At 48.9% G+C, this 25,963-nt stretch overlaps 1 protein-coding gene across 1 annotated transcript in view; it reads left to right on the top strand.

The window, feature by feature from the left end:
- Positions 1 to 2,963: 2,963 nt before the first annotated feature.
- LOC142575974 (uncharacterized) overlaps positions 2,964 to 25,963 on the top strand; it is a 60,513-nt gene continuing 37,513 nt past the window's right edge. Inside the window, exon 1 of the mRNA XM_075685835.1 lies at positions 2,964 to 3,057. The gene's annotated coding sequence lies outside the window, so the exon portion shown is untranslated. The remainder of the gene's footprint in view (positions 3,058 to 25,963) is intronic.

Genomic DNA, 25,963 nt, shown 5'->3' with positions numbered 1-25,963 from the left:
CAAGTGTACCGTAGACGAATGTAAAGTGGTCCGTTGCTAGAAAAACATCACTGTTTGTAGCCTAAAAGATAAAACTGCTACGAGACTAGACTGCCAAAAAACTAAACGACAGACTACTAGAAGCGAAACTCCACTCTTGTCACGTGCGTGTAGGAGTCCCGCACGAAACGGAAAGCGACGCTTGCATTACCCGTTTAGTTTCTGCATTGCTTCGTAAGTTTTTGTCATTTCACTTCTAATGCTTTGTGTTACTTTGGCAAACGGAGACCAGTAACCAGACTCTAATAGTCGGTCAAGGCGAAATGTTTAGTTAGTTTAGTATGTTCAAAGATAACTGAGTAGCTCCTTTTTCGAATAATGATAGTATGAGATACTTGATTTGCATTCGAAGCTCCAAATATTCGCCCACCTCTATTAAAAAATAAATATGTGTTATTTATACGAACACAATTTCACATAGCGTGACCAAACTTTCTCCGCCGACCATTTCTCGCATAAATCGCGGCGCAACATAGCCACACAGATTTTTTTTATTTATTCATTTCCTCAAAGGTCTCTGTTGAGACATTACATGAGGGAGTGGGGAGTTAGTGACAAAGAGATACTGCAAATTACAAAGGGATATTTCCGATGAGTCGCTTGAAAGCAAGTGGGTCGATGATAGTGTCAACTTCGGCGGGCAGGCCATTCCAGTCTCGTGTTGTGCGCAGAAAAAATGATTGCTGAAAAGTAACGGTATGGGCTTGTGGAGGATATACTGTATTAGAGTGACTGGTGCGGGCAATCCGATGTGCTCTTTTTATGTACGGGTTGTCAAAAGGCACAAACAGCGCCACGCGAGCAATGAACTCGCATCGTGGAAGCATGAGCACTTCGCGCTTCCGTGTTCTTACATTTTCTATTTTGGAATATTTTACAGCAAAAGCTTTATACGAGTTACCTTCCATAGTTTTCTTTTCCGGCGTCCGGCAACGGAAACGTACTTCGCGATTTCTAACAAACCCGTACGTGTGCCATGCGGCGGCGCAGATGTCAAAATGCGGAACAGGTCAGAACGCTCGCCGGGAACAATAGCGTAACGTCAAGGTTATCGTATGCAGTATATAAGCAGGAGAAGTATCCGCGCTAAAAACAGCTGCGTTATCGATGGGGCAGAGACGTACAGTTCGTATAGTTCATACAACCGACGAACAACATGCGTACGAGGAGCGTCAGAGAAAACAGCAACGAGAATGTAAACGGCGCCGACGCGAAACGACCACCGACGAAGAACGTTCCCGCGATGCTGAACGAAAACGACAATCGCAAGCCCGGGCACCTCCGAACGAGCAACGACGCCAGACTCGCAACGCCAAAAATGACAACCATTCCACTCTGTGAAGATGGAATGGCAGCGAAAGCACTTTGCTTTTCGTTTGAGAGCTTTGACTTTAGTCAGCTTTCGCTGCCATTCCATTTTCACAGAGTGGAATGGTTGTCGTCTTTGTTTAGCGTTTTAACTTCTACAGTGTTGTTTTCACGACCTGCGTATAACGTGTCGCTGCCCTTCCGTTAAGTGCCCTCTCAAAAAGGGCATTCATTGTGCCGTACATAAACAAGTAAGTAAAAAAAATTAAATTGACAGGTTGTTACCGGTTTGCACAGCGCATGCACTTTGTTGGCAAAGGCTACAGTGCAAAGCCGAAACTTTTGACGAGCGGTCGGACTTGCGTAGTTATATCCCATGTCATCACAACTGCGCAGTCTTTGAGTGCTGTACAGATGCCGGAGGGGAGGTCGCGGTGAAAAATGTAGCTTTGTGATGAATCCTGTACTGGTCTGCCAGGCGAAATCGCAGGCTATGGCAGATGGAAATGATGAGAAATCAAAATTATGTTGTTGTTGTTGTTGTTGTTGTTGTTGTTGTTGTTGTTGTTGTTGTTCCGTATAAACTCCAATGGCGAGTATGTGTGAGTGAAAGTGTGCAAGAGTGAGCCGGCGATCGCGGCTCAATCTCGCGCACGCATGGGATGGAATCGGGGACGAAGCGCGCCGTCTTCCGTCGCGCACAAGGCTCCGGGAGGAGGGTAGTGAGTGGGGGTGCGCTATATTCCGGGCCGCTGTATCTTGAAAGTATCTGCGCAGGGAACAAAGTCCGCCGCGCGCTATTTTCGCGGCTTATGTAGCGTTGATGCGAGACGCAGTACGAAGGTCAGTTCGCTCGCTAGTGATGCCGCGCTTCCTCACTCCGTTTGGACAGCTAGTTTCCGCGGTCATCGAGTGAGATCTGTTCATGTTTGCTTGCGCGCTCGTGACACCACGCTTGTTAATTAAATCAGTAAGCGAATGTTAACGAGTTTATACGGTCGATAACAATATACTATCTTTACTTTGAATCGCTGTCTACTAATTTGCTAACGCAATCGATGCTTCGCCTTTCGGGCGAGGCTGCGAGTTTTGTGAGCTACACATAACCAGAAGCAAATACAAGAATATATGCGATTAATGCTTCGATATAAGCAAATAAATCAGCACATAACTGCGATAAGTATAGTATTCAGTATGTTTAGCAGCAGTTAATTAAGGTCACGAAGTGCGCTTTCCTATATTTCACCCCTTAAAGACCTCTTCACATTGTTCTGCATATGCCGTCTTCCCAATGAGAAGAATGACCCATAGAATCATGCGGCGCGACACCTGAATTTATAAATCACATGTTTTTCATCAAATAGCTCAAATGTTCGTGACGAAATTACTAAAAATTTACTATAACTATTACTAAACATAATCAAAATGTTGCGCAGAAACTTTGAAACACGCGTTGAAAGATGACCGCACCAAACTTCATATAGCATAGTATAGCCATCACCAGAAAAGTTGCGGTGCACATAGATTTCAACATGGGCATTCTATGCACAATTTTTAGGGAATACTGGACGCATGCAGGTGGTGCTTACCAGAGAAGTAGTTCCATCCTGTAGCCGTTGCGTTCATTTATTTTCGCTAAAACCCGTCCACCTTACTGCAAGCAACTGCTAACCAGAGTGAAAGAGACAGGGATAAAATACATGCACTTACGTAAGTGTTTATTGGATATTCAAGTGCCGCAAGCACATTGGGCAGTTCGCTGGTTTGTATAGAGGGCACAAATTCTGAAATTGTGTTTCTGCCTTATGTAGTTTTATCAAGCACCTTGTATATTATTATTTGCAACATTCCGGATGTGTAAGCAGCAATATGATCGTAATCGTGATCTGTAACGCTAGAGCGCAGAGAAAGATTACTGGAAACTCCGCTTCGCAATATCGGCCTAGATTTATCTGTGCCTGTAATAGTGTCTTTCGGAGTCTCTGTTGCCGGGCGTACACAGAGAAGCGTTTGCTTTGCAATCCAAAATTACTTTATGGAATCTAAGCGATTACCGGGCTAGACTGATCGTCCCCCCTCCCCACCATAGTTCTTCCTACACTTATTTATTTTATTTATTTATTATTTCTTGTTTTTATTTGACGGTTTTCTTGTGATCATGTTTTTAATACTCTGCTTTTTTTCTCACAAAATTTTTAATTTTACGCACGAGCGTAACTGTCCAGCTCTTTAAATCGGCGGTGTCTGTCTGATGCCGCGAGCAAGTGAACGAGGAACTCGCGTGGAGGTGAAGAATATTGAAAATCGCGTGCCTAGGAAAGTACGAAGGAGAACGAGATGATGAGGATGATGACGATGATGACGATGATGATGATGATTTAAAGGCACTGCCTTTGAAACGGGGCGGTGAAAAATAGTCACCTAGCCTCCTTGATTTAATCAGGTATGCTATACATGTTTTGTACACATTTCCTTAATACTGTTACGGTTCATTTCCACGGTGCATTTTTTCCTTCAAAATCTACCTTGTACCGCTAGCCATGACTGTAAGAGATCCTGTCGTACTAATCTCTTCCCTGCTTTTTTTTTTCACCAATACTTTAAACGTATCTTGCTAATCTCGACTGCAGACCACCGGTTGAAGCTTCCGTCCACTTTACACCCAAGCGCTTCTGGAAGGTGTTTACGTTACCTACGATTCTCACTGGGTGAATCTCTTCGCATTCCATGGGGCTCTTGCACTGCCCAGGGGGCGCTGCGAAAACTGTTCTAAAAAGCGTCCTCTGTCCTGAACTGGGTAGTACCAAGCTGGGTCGTCTGCTTCGGAAAGCACGTTTACAATATGGGGCCCTATAACGTAAAACTATTCCAATATGTTTCTATTCCAATCTCCTGACGTCAACTTTGCGTAACCACCAACGCAAGCACCGGGCGGTTTCCCGCAGGGTTGTCTGAACAGACCTATCAAACACTCTCCTCGTTCATAGGAGGTCACTTTTGTTTGCTTGAAAAACGAATAACATTGCCTACACTGAGCGGCTTGACGTATCTAATTGGCTGGCAAGAGGCGAGGAGAACGCTCAAGTGGAGAGGGATTCGATGGGGCCGAGCCACTGCACTGAAAGTCGATAACCGGATGAAGAGGGTGGTGCCGGCGTCTACGATTGGTCGGCTTTCCCTTACTTAGCTTGCGGTGGCTGGTCGAAAATCGCGGCGGCATGCAACGGAAGCTCAAGAATGACGCTAAAACGGACCCTCAGCAAAGAAGAGTTGGCAGAATGAGGGGGTAAACGTGCCGAAATTACTCGAAAACGTTACACGGCCACGCAAGAAGATTTATTATACGCAAATACACTCATGCTCTCCGGCAGGTGCGAGTAGCCAGCGTCTGCGCGATCGGCGGCAGCCATCTTCTATTCCTTTCGGAACGGGGCAGCATGCGGCTATTACGAAGAAAATTCAGTTTTGTTCGGCATATTAATGAATCATTATCTCGTACACGTCACTTTGACGCGGTGAGTTCTTGCAGTTTTGTGAAGTCGCGTGACAGGCAGGTGAAGTGGGTGCAGCCCGAAAACTTTTTACCAATAGCTGAGGGCTAATGGCGAAAAGGGGTCGAATCAGACATAACTGTTTTTCTTTTTTCTGTCAAATCATGCATAATCAGTGTGTACACATCATATCAGATGGGGAGGTATCGTGGTTTTCGTGACGTCGCGTGACAGACAGGTGAAGTGGGGATGGTCGAAAAAAGTTTTTGACCAATCGTGGAGAGCTGATAGCAGAATTGGAATAGAAAAGTTTGGAATAGTTTTACGTTATAGCGCCCATGGACCCGCCACTTTCGGTTTTGTTGTACCACGGCTTGCAGCGAATATCGGGCGCCGAAGGTTTTTTCAGGGGTGGCACGTTGCGTAAAGGCAATAAATTGTGCCACGCCGAATACGTGTACGCCGTTCAAGCAATAAGCGGCGAAGTTTTAGCGCAGCGTCAATCGCAAGTGAAGCGAGTCGCGTACGAAGTTGAACTTCAGGTAAGGTTTGCACGCTGCTAGATTCAGGCGCTCAAACACGAGGAAATGCTTGCTATAAATGAATTCACAGCAGAGATAAGCAGACCTCATGTGTACGGAACTGCTCGAGCGCACGACGGTACGCGCCGCGACGGCAGCGGTCTTTCGACATGACGCGATGTACGAACTGCTCGAGCGCAAGATCGTGCGCGCCGCGACGGCAGCGGTGTTTCGACATGCCGCGAAACGACGGGCCTCCTGCAATCTTTGTTGACTGCATGCCGCTAGACAAGTAGTTATGCCTGCGCTGTAGTAGCGGCCATCTGTCCCTTTAGCAACTGATAAATAACTGATGCAATGCATGTGAGCTCGCAGTAACGTACATGCGAATCGCGCTGCAGCGAGAGCTCGTGCGCTGCTCGCTTGATGTAGCTCTTAATGACAGCGCTCGAACATCGATGTGCTGTAATCAATACTACCTTGCTGCGCTGCCTCAACGTGCTGGCTTGAGGTAAAGGATGAGCACATTTAACTCTCTAACCTGTGCTAATCGTAGGAAGGTAGGTAATTGTCACAGAATCAGCCCGACCATTTGTGGTCATTTGCACACATCACTTCACCAGTTCGCACCAGTCGAATTGTTAATTGTAGCCGTGGCCGGGTCTCCAATCGTGAATCACCAGCCATGCCTGCTGCTATGTCGGTCTGCCGTCGGGACTGTAGGTGCAAAAGACAGAATTTTGGAACGCAGATAATCAAGCGAGCTTCAAGGCAGGCGAAGCAGTCAGCATGGCGCGAAGTTTCGCTTATCCAGCGCGACGAACTGCAGCTATCAAGCGCGCCCGACGCTTCGCTTCGCGAGGCCTTGAAGGAAAACGGTAGAATCTGATGTTGGGATTCAAGCCTTCTTGTTCATGGCAGCCCACGACGCAGAAGTAACGACGGTGACGCTTTTTCGAGGCTGAGCTAGGTCTCTCCGGATCAGCGTCGCCGATTCCTTCTGCTTCCAGCATTACGTCTCACGGAGAGTCCGTTTTCGTTAAACTATAGGCTGCGGCTAGCTCGCAGCGTGGTCAGCGTGGTCTGCGAGAAGTGACGTACGAGCCTTTTCGCACTCGCAACAGGGCAGAAAAAAGTGCGAATCGACGCAAAACTCGGGCTAGAAACGTGCTTCGCCACAGCCAGGGCTCAGTACTACCCAAGCCGGTACTACCCAGATGACGTTTCGCGCGCCGCCACCAGGCGCCGCTACTATACCTCAAACTCCAGCGCAAGACGCCCATTAGGATGTGCTGAGTGGTCTCCGGATTTTTGCTGCAGCATGTGCATGCCTCATCTATTTCCGAATATTTGCTCCGGTATGTTTTTGTCTTTAGGCAACCGGCTCGAGCCTCCAATAGCAAGGCACAGTCCTTTCTGTTATCGTACAGATTTTCCCTTCTAATTTCTTTCTTCTCATTCTTGTAAATCTCCATGATCGTTTTTGTTTCCATTCTTTGCGCCCAATTAACTGAACGCGCGGCAAAGTTCCGCCACCTAGAGGAGATTGTAGGTAACGTTGAGCGAAGACGCGAAGGACGAGAGGCGTGCGTCGCGGAGGACGAAGGTAGACAGAGGCGCGCCGGTTTGACCTCTTCTGACAGTTGCTACAGGTTTTGCTTGCGATGCAGACGTACTCAGATAACATCGTCCTCGCGCGCCGTACGCTGTGTGTACCGTTTAACCATCCGATTCATGGCCAAGCCCCATTATGCACAAGTGCCACAACCACTCTGGTCAACAATAACACCAATCCATGAATAACGCCAATTCCCCTGAGTGGGTATGTGCTAACGTCTTTAAGTACATCATCATCAAAGCTCCGCATCCTCGCGAAGAGGAGGAACAAGAAGAAGAAGCTTTCCCTCGGCGCTTGGTGGGAGACAACAACGCGATGAAGCCAGAAGAGCTCGAAGCTTCGCAGGACACTGTCAAAACAAACTGGAGCAGCGCCTACTCTCTCGCAGGAGTCACGGCAGGCACTGCGAGTGCCGTGACCACAGATGCATACATCTCTGCCAGCGCGCCAAGCACCCAGAGTGCTCAGGCGTCTACGCCGGTGAGTCAGCGGCTGCGCTCGGGCAAAGGGCGTGATCCCGGCTTCGCCCATGCGAGCGGCGAGAGGCGCACCGGCCCACAAGCCGCACCGACGTCGTCATCCATCGGAGGCTGCCACTACCCGCCATCAACCTGTCTGGCGTTCCTCGCTGAGAAATTCCACAAACACGCCGCGGGGAACGTTGAACCCTCCAAAAAGCCACCGCCTGGTGTTCTCGCGACGCCGTCACCCCCGAACCTGCTGTCGCGATCTCCCTTGATAATGCTTTGCTTCGTGCTGGCCACGGTGACCGCCCTCTGGGCCGTGGCTCTAATAAGCTCAGGAATGATGAAGCGAGTGAGCCGCAGGGAGGACCACCTGCCGTTCTGCTGTCCGGACGAGGCCAGCCACCTGGCGAAGTACGTGGACTGGAGCTTACAGCCCTGTGACGATTTCGCGAGCTACGTGTGCGCGAGAGGCTTTCGAGGCGTCGGTGAAGACCGCCCGTTCAACGTGCACGAAGTCGTCGAACGCGACTTCATCCTTGGGACGACTCTGCACAGAGACGAGTACGCCAGCTTCTTGGGCCAGCTGTTCCGTTCTTGCCTCCGGACGCTGGGGCACCCGAGGTCCCTCGCTGAGCAGCTTGCTGTGGGCCTCGCCGAAACCGCCGGGCTCAAGCAAGTCATGACGGCAGGGGAAATACTGAACTATTTCCTCCATGTAAGCCTAAAGTTCTCCACGGAGTCGCTGCTCGTCGTTGAGAAACCTAGCGGTGATCTGCCATACTTCCAACTTATGCCGTACGCCATACAGCTGAACAAGAACCAGCAAGAGCTGTTTGATTTCGCAATTGACACAGTCGTCGACAAGTTCAACGCGAAGTTCAACACTAGCGTCTCGAGTGCTCACGTAATCGCCTTGGACAGCCAATTGCGCGGCAAATACTCAGCGGAATCCGAGTTCGAGGCGTTACGAATAGACCGAATTGGAGACTTGGTTCCGTCTTACACGAGCGAGCGATGGGTCAAGGACATGACTCACTTCGGCTGGCCCGACGTCGCCAACGTAATCGAGCTGCAGGTTCGCGGCCGGGTTCAAGTCGCTGCCATCTTTAAGACCCTCCTGAGCACGGAGCACTGGCCCGCGGTGTTTGCCTACCTGCTGGCCTACACCGTAGCATGCGCGTACTCGGGCTTCGACATTAGGTGGGAAATAATACCGCCCTCATCCGTGTCCTCGGCGTGTCTGCGCAGCAGCGTAAAGAAACTGCAGACCACTTGGCAGCTCACTTACGCCCGGATATTCGCGAACCCCGAGCGAACAGCACGAGTGAACGCCACCTTCCGATCCGTCCTCGACGCTGTCGTTGCCGACGTGTCAGACAGCGACTTGAGTGTTCTCGAAAAATCCAGAGCCTTGAGCCTACTCACGGGAGTGACCCTCGTTCCGCCACCGAGAGAAGTCATCTTTCCCGGTGCTTCCAACGTGCTGCCGACGTCCGAGGATTTCGGACTCGCCTACTTCTCCGGCCTGGAGCACGAATTCATGTTGACTCAGGCGCTGGCTCTACTTGAAATACCACACGGCATCGACCTACGCCGCCCCGCGACAATGCTTGATCTCCGCGTCATTCCGTCTCCCGTCTTCTACCCTTACATGGACTACGACAGCCCCACTGCTAGCGCAGTGGTCAGCAACATGCCCGTCATGGGCACATCGTTCGCGCAGCTTCTCTGGGCGGCCGTGGAGAAGTCGTTCCTCAAGCGTAGCGGAGGTTCGAAAGCGTTCAGCAAACTGCACGAATGCGCTTCCCTCCGCAACGACAACAGAAGCGACGCCAACGCTGCTAGCGTTAGTAGTGCTCCCAACGCTAGCGATACGGCGAGCCTTGGGGGACGCCCTTTCGACATAGTCCCTTTGCTGGCCCTGAGGTCTGTGGTGCGAGCCATGGGCGTTCCGCAGGCAGGTTGGCACGAGCGTCGCCTCTCCTGGAGTGACTGGAACCTGTCGCACGCGCAGTTCTTTTACGACCGCCACCTGTTCTTCACGTGCTTCTTCGGCGAGACCCGAGAGCCCCGCGTTATCATGGAAGACGCTAACGCAGTGCTAGCGTACGTCCGAGACTTCGCCCAGGCGTTTTCCTGCTCTGATAGTTCGCCGATGATGAAGAAACGAGCTTGCTTTGTATAATGTAACTCGTATAATAGTTAACCTGATCACTTGTGTGTGTCCTTACATACGTCGCTATTGACGGCCCCCTGGCTTTTATGTACATGTAGATCGCTTCTGTATAAAGAATCTTCAGCTGCTTTACTTTGTTGTTATTGAGAAATCGCCTATATCCATCTGTCGCTAACACGCAGTGCCCAAGTGCGCACAATGCTTCCCGAAATTATGGACGGGGTTGGAATGGTACGAAGGCCGAAGGGCCTCACGTTAAACTTGCGACCCACCGGTGGCGTAGGCTAGAGTGCGACCATCCGTGTGACGCCTAACTCCGATACTATGACACCCAACTCTCACAATAACCAGTGCCGAAGTTAATTGTTCAGGCAAACACACATTTTAAGTTTTAGACTCCTCAAGATGGTAGCCAGCACATACTCAGTGCCGTGCCCAGTCGTGAAAGTTGTCTATAGACCAGATATTTTTTTTTTGTACCATACAGAATTTTTAATAATTGTCTGCGGTAGATAGCGTAATTCTAGTCATGGAGCTGGATTACTCCGAAGCGGACATTACTAGCACGAGAAATCAAAACGCACAATCGACTAATTCAGAAAACTGGCTAATTAGCTTCTTTAGCTATTTATTTAAGGGCTCATATTGCAATTTACGAATTGCAATCAGTGGGTTCGCAAGGCATATCCACTTGGAATGAATTTTTAGGATGAGACCAGTTTCACAATATTCATTCTTAAAGTGTGCGACGAAATAGATGGCTGTTTCAGTTTCATTAATGTTGTGTTTCCATCCATCGAATGGTGGTTTCTTGTAAGAGGGAGCAATATAGTAGAATGGAAAGTCGGCAAGATAGTACGTATTCAGTTTGTGGCCTTTATGATTGTGCGCGCTGAAATCTACAAGAAAAGCAACAATGTGCAATTTTTACCGCATGTTTCACGGCGCATATCTCGACACCCGTGAGGTTCTTAGAATTCGTTCCAAGTCGATGTGCCTTGCAAACGCATCGGCTACAATTCGCAATGAGAGCAGAATTCCGGGCAAGTTGGTAATTAGTTGTATATAGTTGTAAATAGTTGTAAATAGGTAAATAGTTGTAATAGGTAAATAGGTAAATAGTCGTAACTATGTTACATGGATGCGCAGTTCATTTTCATGTAAGCGCATGCGCGGTCTACACTGCTTCACGTGTATAAAATCGGTTTCAGTGGTACCATAAACTTAGTTGAAAGTTCGCGCTTGGCGCGTCGTCCTCTCACGTCCGTGTCGTTTTTTGTTGTGCAATATCATTTGAACAATTCGTAAATTGCAATACGTGCCGTAAATTAATTAAACGATATTTGGGATTTCTTGTTAATTAGTCGGTCATGCGTTTCTATTTCTCGTGCGAGTGCGAGTCCGCCGAATTGAGCAATCCACATATCGAAAACATAAAATGCGTTCTTTCTGAAAAAATTTTGGTAAGAACAGATCAGCAACTATAACGCAAAATCACGTTTCTGCGATTTTCAGCGAAAAAAAAATTTCAGTGACGATTACGACACTCCCTAATGCGAAATTTGAGCGCAGCTACATACGTGTTTTCATTTCGCGAAATATTGGCTGTCGCAGACAATCTGTCTCGTGCGGCACGTCGCACACGGAGCGAAATGTGGCGCGACTGCCTCGCTAATCGGGAGTTCGCGAGAGGCTGCGCGTGGTTGACGCATGGGCGCGGTTCACAGCAGCCGCCGCAAACAGATCTCCGCTCTTATGCAGCGCTTTGTTTCCGTACGCACGACGCGCGCTACTCTGGCGCCATCTCGTAGCCATGGTCGCCTCAAAGCCCGTCTTCCGCAGCACTACGTTTCCTCACGCTTTCGCCATACCCTCCCCCTCCACTTTCCTCTTCGCGCTCTCTACGCTATCACCGTTTTTCATCTTCCGCTACGCTCGCGTTCGCTTTCGTCCTTGGCTGTGTTCGTTCGCTCGGTCACGAGGGACAACACCGAAGCTCGCCGCAGGAGCGCAGCTACGTTCTAAAACCAACGTCCGACAACAACTCTATATATAGAAGGTTTTGCAAACAAATGACGTCAAATAAATTATGTCTGAAACATGACAACCATGACGCAACGTGACAGATTATGCTAGTCGATGCTGAAACAAGTTGTGTGAAAGCAATGTTTATTAAAACTGTACGGTCTAATAAACACCCGGCATCCACACAGATGTATCCGCCGAGGAAACGACGACAAGCACGATACCGCTGGGAAAAGACAAAGAAAGCTTTTTTCGCTTTAAGAAACTGCTAACGTGCCTTCATCGGCGACCCTCGCAGTGAGTGACGTTTGAAATACGGAGGCTGTGTCACTTTCGGCGTCTGCAGTAGGGCAAATGCATGGTCTTCGACATTGTATTTCATTACTCGCTCGGCGGAGCGGTACCTACAATGTGTTCATTTTTTGAGGTTTTATTAAATTTTCAAAAATAGCCTGTGGCAGATAACATAATTCTAGTCCTGGATCTGGGGTATTAAGAGAGACAGACATTACTTGAAAGAGAAATAAAACACATATTCATCTAATTAACAAACATTCACTAATTAACTTTTGAATGAATTACTTCACGGCACATATTTGGATTTACGAATTGCAGCAGTTTGCAAGGTATCCAGTCAGAATCAATTTTCCTGAATGGCGATAAATTGAGATACGCGCCATCAAACGTGTCGTAAAAATGCACTGTTCAGCTTACGTTTTTAACAGAATGCCGTTTTATGCATCGAAGCACAAAAGTAACTGGAACGCCCGTTTATTTCGTTCTACAGTTTGGGAAATAATATCTCGAAACTGGTGTCATCCTGGAAATTCATATCTAGTGGATACGTCTTACAAGCTCATGGGCTACAGTTCTTAAATTACATATGTGCCACAAAATAACTAATTAGGAAGTTACTTAGTGTTAATTTAATTAGTTGAATATGTGTTTCGATTTCTCGTGCTAGGAATGACGGCCTCTTCGAACAGTTCAGCTCAAGGACAAGAACGATGCTACCTGCCACAGGTGATTTTTAAAAATTCCATAAAACAGAAAAATGATTTCAATAAAACTTGGTACTGGGCTAGTTGGTGATGCATTTTTTAAAACTGATGGTAGCACTAAAAAGGACGGACACACGGTCCTCGTCGTCGTGTCGTCTTTTCACCGTGTGTCCGTGCTTTTTAGCGCTACCATCAGTTTTAAAGAACAGAAAAATGAGCACTCTGCATATGGGGGCACCAAGTGCGAGACACAAACGAACGCGCACCCATAGTTCGCATTCCTTAGGAGCTACAGAGCCCAGTTTGTGGTATGTTTGTCCGTACCTAGACTCTTTCACGTACCCATCTAGACAGCGCAATGTCATCCTGAGTTATTCCACCGGACATCAAATCAAGGACGTTTCGTCATTCTCGGGCGATTCTAAGATGCCCTTCCACTTGATACTACCTGGTCCCACTTGTCCGTACGAATCGAATATTGAGAACGTTCATAGAGCTAAGTTCCATGACATGTTTTTTTTTTTTTGACAAAAGTTTTCTACTAGCTTAGGCCACTAGGTATGCACTGGCTGCTTTCTTGCAGAGCAGACAGTGTGGAACAATGGGTATGTGCCCGAATAGACAACTTGCTGCTAGTTGACCTAGTCCGGCCTAGTAGACAACTTAGGCCACCGGGTATGTTTCCGAAGAGATAAATTCTCCACAGCGTTATATTGGTACGTGCCCATCCAATTGGCTGATCTCCCACGACGAATGTGCCAAGGTGACACAAGACAAGGAGTATGTAGCCTTAATTGTATTGGCTATTCGTAAACTACAGCGCCGTTTTCCAGAAACACACATAAGCAGAAATCACAGTGTAGAAAGTGTAGTTGTCATGCTACACTACAGCTATAAAAAAATGGCTTCGTGTAGGTGGGCGCAGCTATAATTGTCTACACCAAGCAAAAGAAATGGCGACTTCCTACACTATAGCAACACTCGTGTAAGCACTGCAGGTTAAAAACAGCCCTATAAAATAGCCCTATAATTGAACTTCTAAAGTGGAGGCGCCTCTCCAAAAGCGAAGCCGGTCGCCGCCATCTTGCTAGAGGCAAAAATCCCGAGCCGGCGTAGCCGCCATAGCACAGCGTGGAGGGTGTTCGTCGTGCTTATTAATTGTACGCTGTCAGAACAGTGTTTATAACTGATTTCGACATGCTCCCCGAGTGTATTACATTTCTCGTATATCATGGCTACACCAATCACGCGAAGTAGGCGTCCCTGGATAGCATCCCGGCTGTAACATAACTTCTCGTTTGCTCGCGACCGGATGTTGTGCGCACGATTGCTTCAGTTGGGGACAGTTAGGAAGATGCTCATACGTACACGCATGAAGTTTACGCGTCAAGCAGTCACTGGCACGCCACTGCCTGCAGTATTATGCAGCCCAGGTGGTTCGGGCTCTGCTCTAACGTGCCGTGTTCACTTTACGCGACCTGCTCTATTTGGTTTGCACGTATCGTGCAATGCCTGTGCTTGTATTAGGGAAACAACTGACACGCGCGCACAGGACGAGCGCACGATTTATGGAAAAAATAAAGGAAGGGTTGCAAGCGCGGTTTTCATCCAGCCAGAACTATACCTGGTAAGTAACGTGATTTGGAATTGAAATGCAATCCAGTTATTTTCTTGTGCACGCGTCTGCATGTCTCAAAGGCTTCTTGTTCATCCACAAGTACGTACCAACTCGCCCAGCAAAGCATTATGTTGTATTATGACATGAACACAAGAGCGGTGGTGCTCAACTCCAGTTACAAGATTTCAGAGTTCTGCATTATGGTTTGCATATGTCATACCACTCAGAAATGTAATCTAGCGCATTGTGGAGAGAGGCAACACTGCTTTCACGACTTTTATTATTTAAACATCGATTGACTTAATATAACTTAATTCCCAAACGGATCTTGTAGGGAACCAATGTACATTTTGAAAAGTTCAAGTCCCTGAAATGTGTTTTCTGCTGTTCCTACGTTTTTGTGAGCATTGGTGACTGATATGTTTGTGTTGTCTGAATACTTCCAACTTGGTCATTGCAATGCTTATGTTACTTTCACAAATCTTCTCAACGCGATGGTGGAAGAAGAAGAGCCGAGCGGAGCAGACGTGCGTCCCATGGGCTCCGTTGAATTTTTCTATTCTCGTAAGAAATCCACATCATAGGACCAAAATATTTGCTGGAAGACCTTCGGGAAGTCATCCGGAACCCCCATGAGAATGTTAAAGACCGTGAGTGCCTATTATTTTGCGCATTTGGGCCTTGAAGTTTCCACAGCGGTGCGTCCGTTTTAAGCCTAACACAGCCGCGCATGGCAGCGCCGAGGTAGACGAGGCGTTCCGCCGCCTTTGCCGCCGCTCGCTCGCTTGCTACGATTTCTCGACGCTCGCTATGACGCACATCGCTGGATCCCAGCCGGCCGCCTCTATAGTATACCGGAGAAAATGGAGGTGGAGCTGACTTCAGCCCCACCCGCCCCTGGTGCTATTATTCAAGCTGCCGCCGGACTTTCATCGCAAGAAACCACAGCCACGGACTTCCAACACATCTACGAAGATAGTCATGCCGACTCTGCCATTCGCAACTTTTCGCAAGGACCTTTCGCAAGGGACCTCGCCGGAATGTGCTTATTCCAATTGGTCTTCACAACTCAAGCGAAGAACCAAGTAGAAGCTCGCCAGAGGCGAGCTTATACTCCGGAGGGAAAGTTGAAGATTCACGTTTCCTCGTGCGCTTAAGACCCGGTTCTAACATAATCATTGTTCGCACCCCATATCAGGAGGTCGCAGACATTGCACACAAGATCACGCAGATTGTGTTGGGCGGAAACCTTTGCGAAATCAACTCTTATGTTGCGGCACCGGACGGAGTTTCCCGGACCGTAATTCACGGAATCGACCCGGGAACCCCGCCCGAGGAGCTTATGACCCACCTAAGTGTGAGAACCAGAGGCGTGGAAATCCCGCAAGCCGGCATGCTGGGAAAGACCAAGACCGTGATCACGTTCCGCTCTCACGTGGTTCCACGATACATCTACTTATCACGATGCTTCCGACCCTTATCAACACTTATCTGTCCTTATCAGCCTTATCAGACATGATCCGATTCTTATAAATCCTTATCTACCATATCAGAATTGCTCCGATCATTATCGGTCCTTATAAGAATTGCTCCTACCATTATGAGCCCTATCGCTATTTAGCGCCTTATCCATCCGCGTCGAACCATTATCAACCATGATCAGTCCCATATAACCCTTCATTCATCATCATCACCACCAACCTATTTTTATGTCCACTGCAGGACCCCTCATTACTCCTTATGCACTCAGTGGCTGCTTATCAGTCTGTGCTGCGCGACAACACAGACAACGCCGTAGAGCAAATTCATTTGACTCAGATATATTCGCCGTCTGCAAGTGGTAGTGTTTAGCCCTGTGGTAAACACTCGGCTTCTTAACGCGTCGCACGTCAGCGTCGGTTTTCCTCAGTGAGTCGACATAGAAATGCTTACGCATTTGGATCGATGGATGGATGATATGAGCGTCCCCTTTGGAACGGGGTGGTGGTTTGCCCCACCAAGCTCTTGTTACTATATTGCGTAATGTCCTACCTATGTTAAAAACGAAAAAAGAAAGAAAGTGAAAAAAACAACCCACGATCAATTCCAATAGCCAAACTTTCTGAACCCGTATTGCGAACTTTGTTTTTTGCACGCCTCCGTTGTTTGTAGTTTCCCTACTTCCACTAATCATCCGCCGCTTACTAATCTATACTGCGGACATGTTCACTTTCCCCCGCTCTCGCTGACCCAAAGGCTTCAAGGAGGCCAGTGCTGCTTAAATCGACCGCTGGGCAGATGTCTTCACATTCTAATAAAACATATGCTCCATCGTTTCCCTAGCTTTACCGCAGCAAGCAGGTGCTTCTTCTTCCTTCCTATATCTCGCTTTATAAGTGCGTGTTCTAAGGCGTCCTGATCTCCCTTCGAAAAGGAATGAGCTTCCCTTTGAGTTATCATAAATTGTTTCTTTCCTGATTTCTTTTTTTTTTTCCTCTTGAGTATTCACGCATAGCAGGTTTCTTTTCATTGCCGCCATCCATGATATTATGTCACCCGTACAGCTCGCATACTTGCATGTAAGCTTACTAATTATTTTACTCCACTGTGAATCAATGTTTTCGTGTACAAATACCTGAAAACTCTCCCAGCCCATTTACTTTCTTCCACATTCCCTCAGTCGCTCTTCATAATCATTTTTAGCCCTGTGAGCTTCCCTCACTTCAAAACTTGCCCTGCCCATGTCACCCTGTACAGCTTTGTTTGTAGTCTTCCCATGAGCGCCCAATGAGAGTTTAATAAGCACGACGAACGCCCTCTACGCTGTGCTACGTAAAATCCACGGAGGAAGGAAGCTCAGGAGAGGCCCTGACGTCACTCTTTGTGAAGCTAAAGTGAAGCCGGAAGTTGGCGTTGCTCATGGCGTTGCTCCGCCTATCGGGCCAGCTCTCCTCTCTTCTTTACATTTCTCGCGAAACCACGCCGCGCTACGCGCAGCCGTGCTGCTCGGACCCGCACGCTCCGCAGCAATACTAAACAATCGTTAGCAGGTTAGCATGATTCCGCCAAAGAGGGCAAAATTTCCCGCGGATATTCCTTCGTCCGTTGCCATTGCCGTGGCGTGGTACATTGCGTACAGCGTTGCGTGCGCGTTCATTCCGCTAACTTTAGTTCCTCCAGTCCCACCTGGCCACAGCAACATCCGGGAGAGCACGGTCCAGATAATACAGCGCAACAAAACACGGAGACCAACGCAAACCTGCCCGCACGGCGCCTTTGCCATGGTACGAAACCTACGGAGTAACACGTTTGAGCGCACAGAACCAATACAGAGCCGCCATTGTGGCTCAAAAGGCGTGGCCGCTACGGCAAAGAAATAAAAAATCAGCCAAGAAGAGGAGAACCTACTACGTCACTTCCTCCACACTTTTCTCCTGATCGAGGGCCTCGAGAGAACCGTCTTTACTCACTCCACGGCACCGGTGAACTCCCCCGCCTCCCCCATGGTCAGAAGGAACACTGCAACAAGCGATATCGTCACACCCAAAATGGCGGTAAAGTCCGCAACCATAGTAGAAAGCAAAAATGCAGAAGGCAAATAAGCGAGAACCAGCCGAAAGGCACCAAGCGCAAACGAACAATCAAGGCAAGCTTATGATCTGGCAATGGAATTGTCGCGGGTTCCGCAACAAGAAATCGTTCTTGCAACAACACATCAGACACACTACAGACAAGCCGGACATCATACTCGTTCAAGAGACCAACACCGACACACCCACACTTCCGGGATATGAAACAATTGCCGTTCCACCAACAAAAGCCTGCAGCGGCGTAGCGACGTTTGTCAGTAACAGGCTCGCGTGGGCCGAAATTGACAGAAGTAATCCGACAGCAAATGCGAGCACTTGTTCATCGAAGTCCTTCCCAAAGGCAAAAAGGCTAAGAGCATACTAGCACTGAACATGTACAGCAGCCCGAACCACAGAACGCAAAGTTTCAGAAGACTGTTGAAGAAGGCCAGGGACAAAGCCGGGGACAACCCACTGATTATTGCCGGAGATTTCAACGCCTCAAACGTAGAATGGGGCTACGGCGTCACCAGCGCCAAAGGCAGAAATCTTGCCACCGATGCGGAAGAGATGGGCCTCAACCTGATCACGTCCGCGCTCTACCCTACCAGGATCGGCAACTCGGTCTCGAGGGACACCCCCCCAGACCTTATGTTCGTTCTCAACACCGAGGGGGCCACCTGGCATAATACCGGCGACGACCTCGGCAGCGACCATTACATTGTGGAAACGTCAATAGCAATCGCCTTGAAACCACTACGAAAGTGGAGATACACGAATTGGGATGCGTTTAGACAGATAAGAAAGGAACGTACCGACAAGCCCGCTACACTAGAACAGTGGACGCAAGAACTAAAGGAGGACGCCCGCAACGCGACCAAAGAAATAGAAACATATGTCCAGACAATCGGGATGGACGCTAAGCTCGCTCACATGCTGGAAGCAAAACGATCCATACTGCAGAGATCGCGTACCCAGAGACTCAATAGAAGACTTAGGAAAAAGATTGCATTACTGAAAAAGGACATTGAGCACCATTGTGTGGTACTCTCCAACCAACAATGGGACGAAGTATGTTCAAGGGCCGATGGCAGCATGACATATGGAAAAACTTGGAACCTACTCAAACACCTTCTTAACAAAGGTCAAACCAGGAGCTCCCAGACAAAGGCGGCTGACAAGATAGCGAAACGTGAACTCAAAAACTCCAACGAGCAGGAATTTATGGCAAGACTTGCCGAAAGATACATGCCACTCTCGAGCAGCCACGGAAACGAGGCCGAGGCACCCGGTTCCCCGTACACGGGAGCGGACAACCCCGACCTCGATGAACCCTTCACCCTGGAAGAAATCAGAACCGTCCTTCAAAACCTGAATGGCACATCGGCCCCAGGGCTGGACGGTATTAGTAATAAGGCCCTTTCTAACTTGGACAAAGACTCCATCCGGTTCCTAGCGGATCAAATCACTCAGGTCTGGGCTTCCGGCAGGGTCCCTCCGGAATGGAAGAACGCCACCACGGTTCTCATTCCAAAGCCCAACAAGCCCTCGGGCGTCGAGAACCTCAGACCCCTATCACTCACGTCATGCGTGGGTAAGGCGGCGGAACACGCCATTCAAAACAGAATCTCCAGATTCCTCGAAAACAAGGGACTGTTACCACACACCCTCATCGGATTTAGACCCGGTCTATCAACTCAAGACACCATGATTTTAATCAAGCACCAAATCATTGATGACCCCATTAGAAACGCTAAGGTTATTCTTGGGTTAGATCTCGAGAAAGCGTTCGATAGCCTCTCTCACCAATACATTGTAGACACCATTTCCGAACTCAACCTCGGAGCTAGATTCCACTCGTACGTCAAGTCATTCTTGGATAACAGGACGGCTACGCTCCGATTTGCCGACCTCTCCACGGAGACACTCTCGCTGGGGAGCAGGGGCACCCCCCAAGTCTCGGTCATCTCCCCTATGCTTTTCAACCTTGCCATGGCGGGACTTGCTGAGAAATTAGGACAGATCCACGGGCTCGAGCACACCATATACGCAGATGACATCACCATGTGGGTGTCCAAAGGAACCCCGGGCATGGTGCAGGACATCTTGCTAGAAGCAGTGAACGCCATAGAGGAATTTCTAGTTCCCACAGGACTCAGATGCTCACCTACCAAGTCGGAGCTGCTCGTACGCAGACCCACGCAGAAGGGCCGCAGGCCATACTCGTCAGACTTCGATTATAATCAGGAAATTACCGTACGAACCACTTCGGGACACGCCATACCGTGCGTCGACAAGATCAGAGTCCTGGGTATGATAGTAGAAACTAAAGACGTCAATGCTTTTACGGTTCAGAAGCTCATCACCAAAACCAACAACGCTATTGGGCTCACCAGAAGAATTGCCAATAGACACAGGGGCCTCAAGGAACATAATCTTATCAAACTCATACACGCGTTCGTCACCTGTCACTTCGCATACGTTGCGGCAATGCTCAATTGGACACGATCCGAAAGAGACAGACTGAATGCCCAAATCAGAAAGGTCACCAAGCAAGCCCTGGACATACCAACCAGCACCAGCAACGAGAAGCTGGGGCACCTGGGCATGCACAACACCCTGGAAGAAATTGCCGAAGCCCAGCAGCGCGCCCAGCTTGCTAGGCTTTCGACGACGCCTCCGGGGCGCACGATCCTAGAGAAGCTAGGCTTTGCTCAAGGAGACATAGAAAAAGACTTTGCGGACCTCCCACGGGACATCCGCGCCAAGATCACGGTCCGCCCTATACCCAGAAACGTACACCCCGAAAACAACAGGGGCAGACGACAAGCGAGAGGACAATTCCTTCTTAACCAAGCCTTGGCGAACCGTGAACGCTCAGCTTTTGTGGACGCGGCGGCATACACGGGAAACAAAGCTTTCGCAGTGGCGATTGTGGACGGCCGCTGATCCACAAGATATGCAGCCACGGTGATTGCAAGGAAGCCTGAACAGGCCGAACAGGTTGCGGCCGCTGTTGCGCTCACCGACGACCATCTTTCCCATATCTACAGCGACTCCGAAGCCGCTATCAGAGCTTTCCAAAAGGGCATGGTCTGCGCACAGGCTCTCAGAATTGTTTCAAAGAAAGAGATTAAGAACCACTTCATATACTGGTTCCCGGCACACTTAGGACCGAAGATCGGCGACGTCCCCAACCTGAACGAGGCGGCACACGAGGCTGCGCGCGAGCTTACAGACCGCGTGGCTTCACCCAACCACTCGGAGAATAAGGACGCGACAACTACATACAATGAAATCACTAAACACTACTACCTACAACGCAGACAGTAGAGCACGCCACACCGCACGCTCACTCGAGCTCAAGCGGTTACACTCAGACTGCTACAAACAGACACATACCCCACGCAAAACAGATTACACCATTACATGCCTGAGCTCTACGACAAGTCTTATTGCACCAATTGCAATGCATCCCTTAACGTATATCATTTACTCTGGCCGTGCTCGCAAGCTCACATAAACTTCGAACCGGACAAGCGCAAGTTTGGAAAAGCAATCCGGAGCGAAGAACTCGCTCCCCAACTCTGGGCCGTCCAGCAGGTCGACGACGCCGCCAGGAAACTCAACCTCCCGGTTCCGTCGTGGGAGACGCCCACTCCATGAGAGCCCAAAGCTCTCGTGGCCTGCGGGACCTGAATACAGTTGATTTCCTTCCTTCCTTCCTTTCTCAAAACGCGCTGTTGCGTACTCCAGGGTAGCGTACCGTACTGCTGCCGAGAAGTAGCGGCGCCTGCCTATCGAAGCTCGACCGACGTTACTTATTGGGTAGCGTGGCGTTGTCGGCGGGCTGCAGGCATCCGGTAGATCATGGCGACCAAGCAGGGGCGAGACGATTTGCTAGTGCGAAACTTGCACCGTTTATTCAAAGGTAGTTGAAAGAAAATAAGAAGAGCACGAAGTATGAAGTATGAAGTATGAAGTCTCTCAAAAGTACATTTCGGAGCCCCTTAAATAGGCTCTCTACAAGTGTGGGTGGGATCTTGCTTCCGTCGATGACACGTGACAGGCACGGAGAGAGGGCCCCTCCTCCTGCAATACCGAGCACGGGCAGGAGAACTCGATCCTCTTTTCGACGAATCCGGGAAAAAGGTCGGGTGAATGACCTCTCCGGCGTCGTGGGGTCCGGCCAGTAGAGGGTAAGGGCATGACGTATCCACCCACGGTGCCACGACCATGAGAGGTGAAGGGGATGAGGTAGCACCCACGATGCCACGACCATGTAGAGGGTGAAGGGCAGGATCTGTCGCCCGTGGGCTCCGGCCCAGAGGGTAGGGTGAATGACCTGTCGCCACGTGGTGTCAGACGCCAACCCTAACAGCGCGGAGGGGGTACAGTGTACTAGATAGTACACTCTACTACACTACTCACTAAAGTGTACTATTCTAGTACACTGTAGAGGGGGTGGGACGAGCACATCATAAATGGATTTCTCCGCTCTTTTTGCGCATGCGCGGGGAGCAGTGGTCGCGAGAGAGAAATGTGGGGACTTTCGGTCCTTAAGATTTCTCTTCGCCTAGGTACTACGGAGAAGAAAGTTGTTAGTTCCGTTCGTCCCTAGCCGAGCTGGCAACACAATCGACAGAATGCGTGGCCGGCAAGGCGAAGAAGCCGTGTCCAAGGTGACTTTGTTGCTATTTTGTTGCGACGGTAGCATATCAGTTTTTAATAGTCGCAGGGGGATACGTTTGTAAGTGAGGTGTCTTCTCGGATGACTTAAGGGCAAAGCATTACATCGTGCCGATGCACTGTTCATTAGTGTCGTTGAGCAAGGTCAGCATACTGCACACTTCAGGAGATTCGCGGGAACGGAAACAGTTTATGAATTCGACTGCCGTGCCGATGCGAGTTTGTTGCTTTTTCATTTTTTTTTCTTTTTTTTGCGCCGGTTTCATATTAAATTCTGATAGTCGCAGGGGGATACGTTTGGACGTGAGGCGTTTTCTCGGATGACTGTAACGGCAAAGCATTACATCGTGCTGATGCATTGTTCATTAGTGTCGTTGAGCATACCACATACTTCAGGGTAATCGCGGGAACGGAAACAGTTTGTGAATTCAACTGCCGTGCCGATTAATTAGTTCTTAATGTAACTGAGTATACAACACACTTGGAGATTCGTAGGAATAGAACATTTTGTACTCTGTATGTGAAAGTACTAAAACTTGCGTCGCCATGCAATCTGAGCCGTAAATTGTTGTGAAAGCTGTACAGCCACACTGGCAAAACACTAAGCTCTGCGGATGAATACGGAACAAATGTATGCTAAAGAAAAATGGTCGTCAAGCAATTTCATAGCAGTAGACCCTTGGAAAGCTGTACAGTAACATTGATATTGGCTAGGTGGTGCAGATTCGTAGCGATTCTGAGGTGCTTGAGCGCGAGGGTCATTAATGAAGGAGCGCGTATTACTAATCCCGGCTGTTACGATGTCTAGCTCATATACGGGGCGCCCTATGTGGGCGAAACAATGGCTCAGATCGTTACAACCGCACGCGAAATAGCTCTGAAGGCATGCCAGTACTGTTCGGCGTCTCCATGCTTGTACTGCGACAGGAGATGTGACGGCAGGTGCGCACGTATATCGCACTATATCCTCTGACAGTGGACTCCTTCCACTCTTGGTATACTTCGCCATAGTACACTGCGCATGCTTGATTGCGCGACACTGGTGCCTTACTGCGAAGCTGACTTTAGGCAAACGGCATTGTGCAACGCTCGAGCCATCTTGTCCGTCACTGCGGATAGAAAACGCATACACGTTCAAGCTATTTGAGCTGCATCATTTTGTCGGTGTTTATCCCTCTTTACTAAACGAAGGGGATAACGTACGCCTGTGTGGGTGATTTAAAAGATTGATAGAAAGCCTGGTAACCTAAGTGCAGTCAGTCAAAAAACATTATTTATGCAGGTGTCCACACTCCTGTCAAAAAAAAGAAAAGGCAATTCAGTGATGACTCTCTGGAGGTGGATCCGCACCTATGTAAGCACAGCCGGCTCATCAGTCGCAAAGTAGGAGCTGAAGAGAACTTTTTAATGCTCATCGTACGACATTGATAGAGATTCATTTGTGGTCAGCCAGTGACAAATGCACTGCACTAAACAGTGAGACTTCGCCTTAATCCGCAATGATTATGTGGCGAACAGAAGAGCAAAAGGTGAAAACAATGTTTTCATACAAGGCAAATCATCCATGTAGTGGAATTGCGTTTATCGTTGGTGTAATGTTGACGCATTTACTGTATGAAGTCCAACTTTTACTGCAACTTAGTTTCTATTGGTGCAGGTGCTTCTATTGGAAACATCCAAACTATGATTTATCAAATCAGAATGCCGTCTTGTAGTTTGAGAAATTTTCCTCCAGTCTTATGTCTTTTCTGAATCTGGAAGAGCTGGCTGATTGCACAAACCACGTAGCCAATATCAGTGTTACTGTACAGCTTTGACAAAGGTCTACTGCTATGAAATTGCATGTCGACCATTTTTCTTTAGCATACATTTGTTCGGTATTCATGCGCAGGGCATAGTGTTTTGCCAGTGTGGCTGTACAGTTCTCACAATGATCTACGGCTCAGATTGCATGGTGACGCAATTTTAGCACTTTCACATACAGAGTACAAATGTTCCATTCCTACGAATCTCCAAGTGTGTTGTATGCTCAGTTACATTAAGAACTAATGCACCGGCACGGCAGTTGAATTCATAAACTGTTTCCGTTCCCGCGATTCCCCGAAGTGTGTGGTATGCTCAACGACACTAATGAACAATGTAGCGGTGCGACGTAATTCTTTGCCATTAAAGTCATCCGAGAAAACAACTCACGTCCAAATATATCCCCCTGCGACTATACGAATTTAGTATGAAACTGCCGCAAAGAAAAAGCAAAAAAGCAACAAACTCGCATCGGCACGGCAATCGAATTCATAAACTGTTTCCGTTCCCGCGAATCTCCTTAAGTGTGCGGTATGCTGACCTTGCTCAACAACACTAATGAACAATGCATCGGCACGATGCCTTGTTCATGGCTCGTGGGCTTCTCCCATGGACGAAGGAAACTGAGGAGAGGCCCTACCCACTCCGCGCGCTAGGAGAAAAGTGTGGAGGAAGTGACGTAGTACGTTCTCCTCTTTTTTGCTGATTTTTTATTTCTTTGCCATAGTGGCCACGCCTTTCGGGCCACAATGTCGGCTTTGTTTTCGTCATGGAGGAAGGAAACTGAGGAGAGGCCCTACCCCTTCCGCGCGCTAGGAGAAAAGTGTGGAGGAAATGACGTAGTAGGTCCTCCTATGTTTTGCTGTTTTTTTATTCTTTTGTTGTAGTGGCCCCGCCTTTCGGGCCACAATGGCGGCTTTGTTATTGTTCTGTGCGCTCACACGTGTTGCTCCGTAGGTTTCATACCGTGGCAAAGGCGCCGTGCGGGCAGGTTTGCGTTGGTCTTCGTGTTTTGTTGCGCTGCGTTATCTGGACTGTGCTCTCCCGGATGTTGCTGTGGCCATGTGGGACAGGAGGAACTAAAGTTAGCGAAATGAACGCGCACGCAACGCTGTACGCAATGTACCGCGCCACGGCAATGGCTACGGACGAAGGAATATCCGCGGAAAATTTTGCCCTTTTTCGCGGAATCATGCTAACGTGCTAACGATTGTTTAGTATTGCTGCGGAGCGCGCGGGTCCGAGCAGCACGGTTGCGCGCAGCGCGGTGTGGTTTCGCGAGAAATGTAAACAAGAGAGGAGAGCTGGCCCGATAGGCGGAGCAACGCCATGAGCAACGCGAACTTCCGGCTTCATATTAGCTTCACAAAGAGTGACGTCAGGAGCTCTCCTCAGTTTCCTTCCTCCATGGTAAAGCCCCTCCATTTACGCGCCGCCGCCGCCTTCGGCGAAAACGTGGGTGGAGGGGCTCTAGTGCTACGCAGCCACTACACTCTAAAAAAAGTTTGCACCCTTTGGGGTGTATATCTGCCACACAACGATAATCGTCATCTGCCTTGATGCGTTTCCTTTCTTGAAAATGCCGCGCCCACTACTGTCCTGTTGGGAATGCTATGTCATGCGGATGACGCGCATGCCGTTCGTTACTGGAAAGCACCG

This window comes from Dermacentor variabilis, chromosome 3, assembly GCF_050947875.1.
Source record: "Dermacentor variabilis isolate Ectoservices chromosome 3, ASM5094787v1, whole genome shotgun sequence".
Taxonomy (NCBI): domain Eukaryota; kingdom Metazoa; phylum Arthropoda; class Arachnida; order Ixodida; family Ixodidae; genus Dermacentor; species Dermacentor variabilis.
The sequence above is the reverse complement of the archived record's forward strand: the minus strand, read 5'-3'. Positions and strand labels throughout refer to the sequence as shown.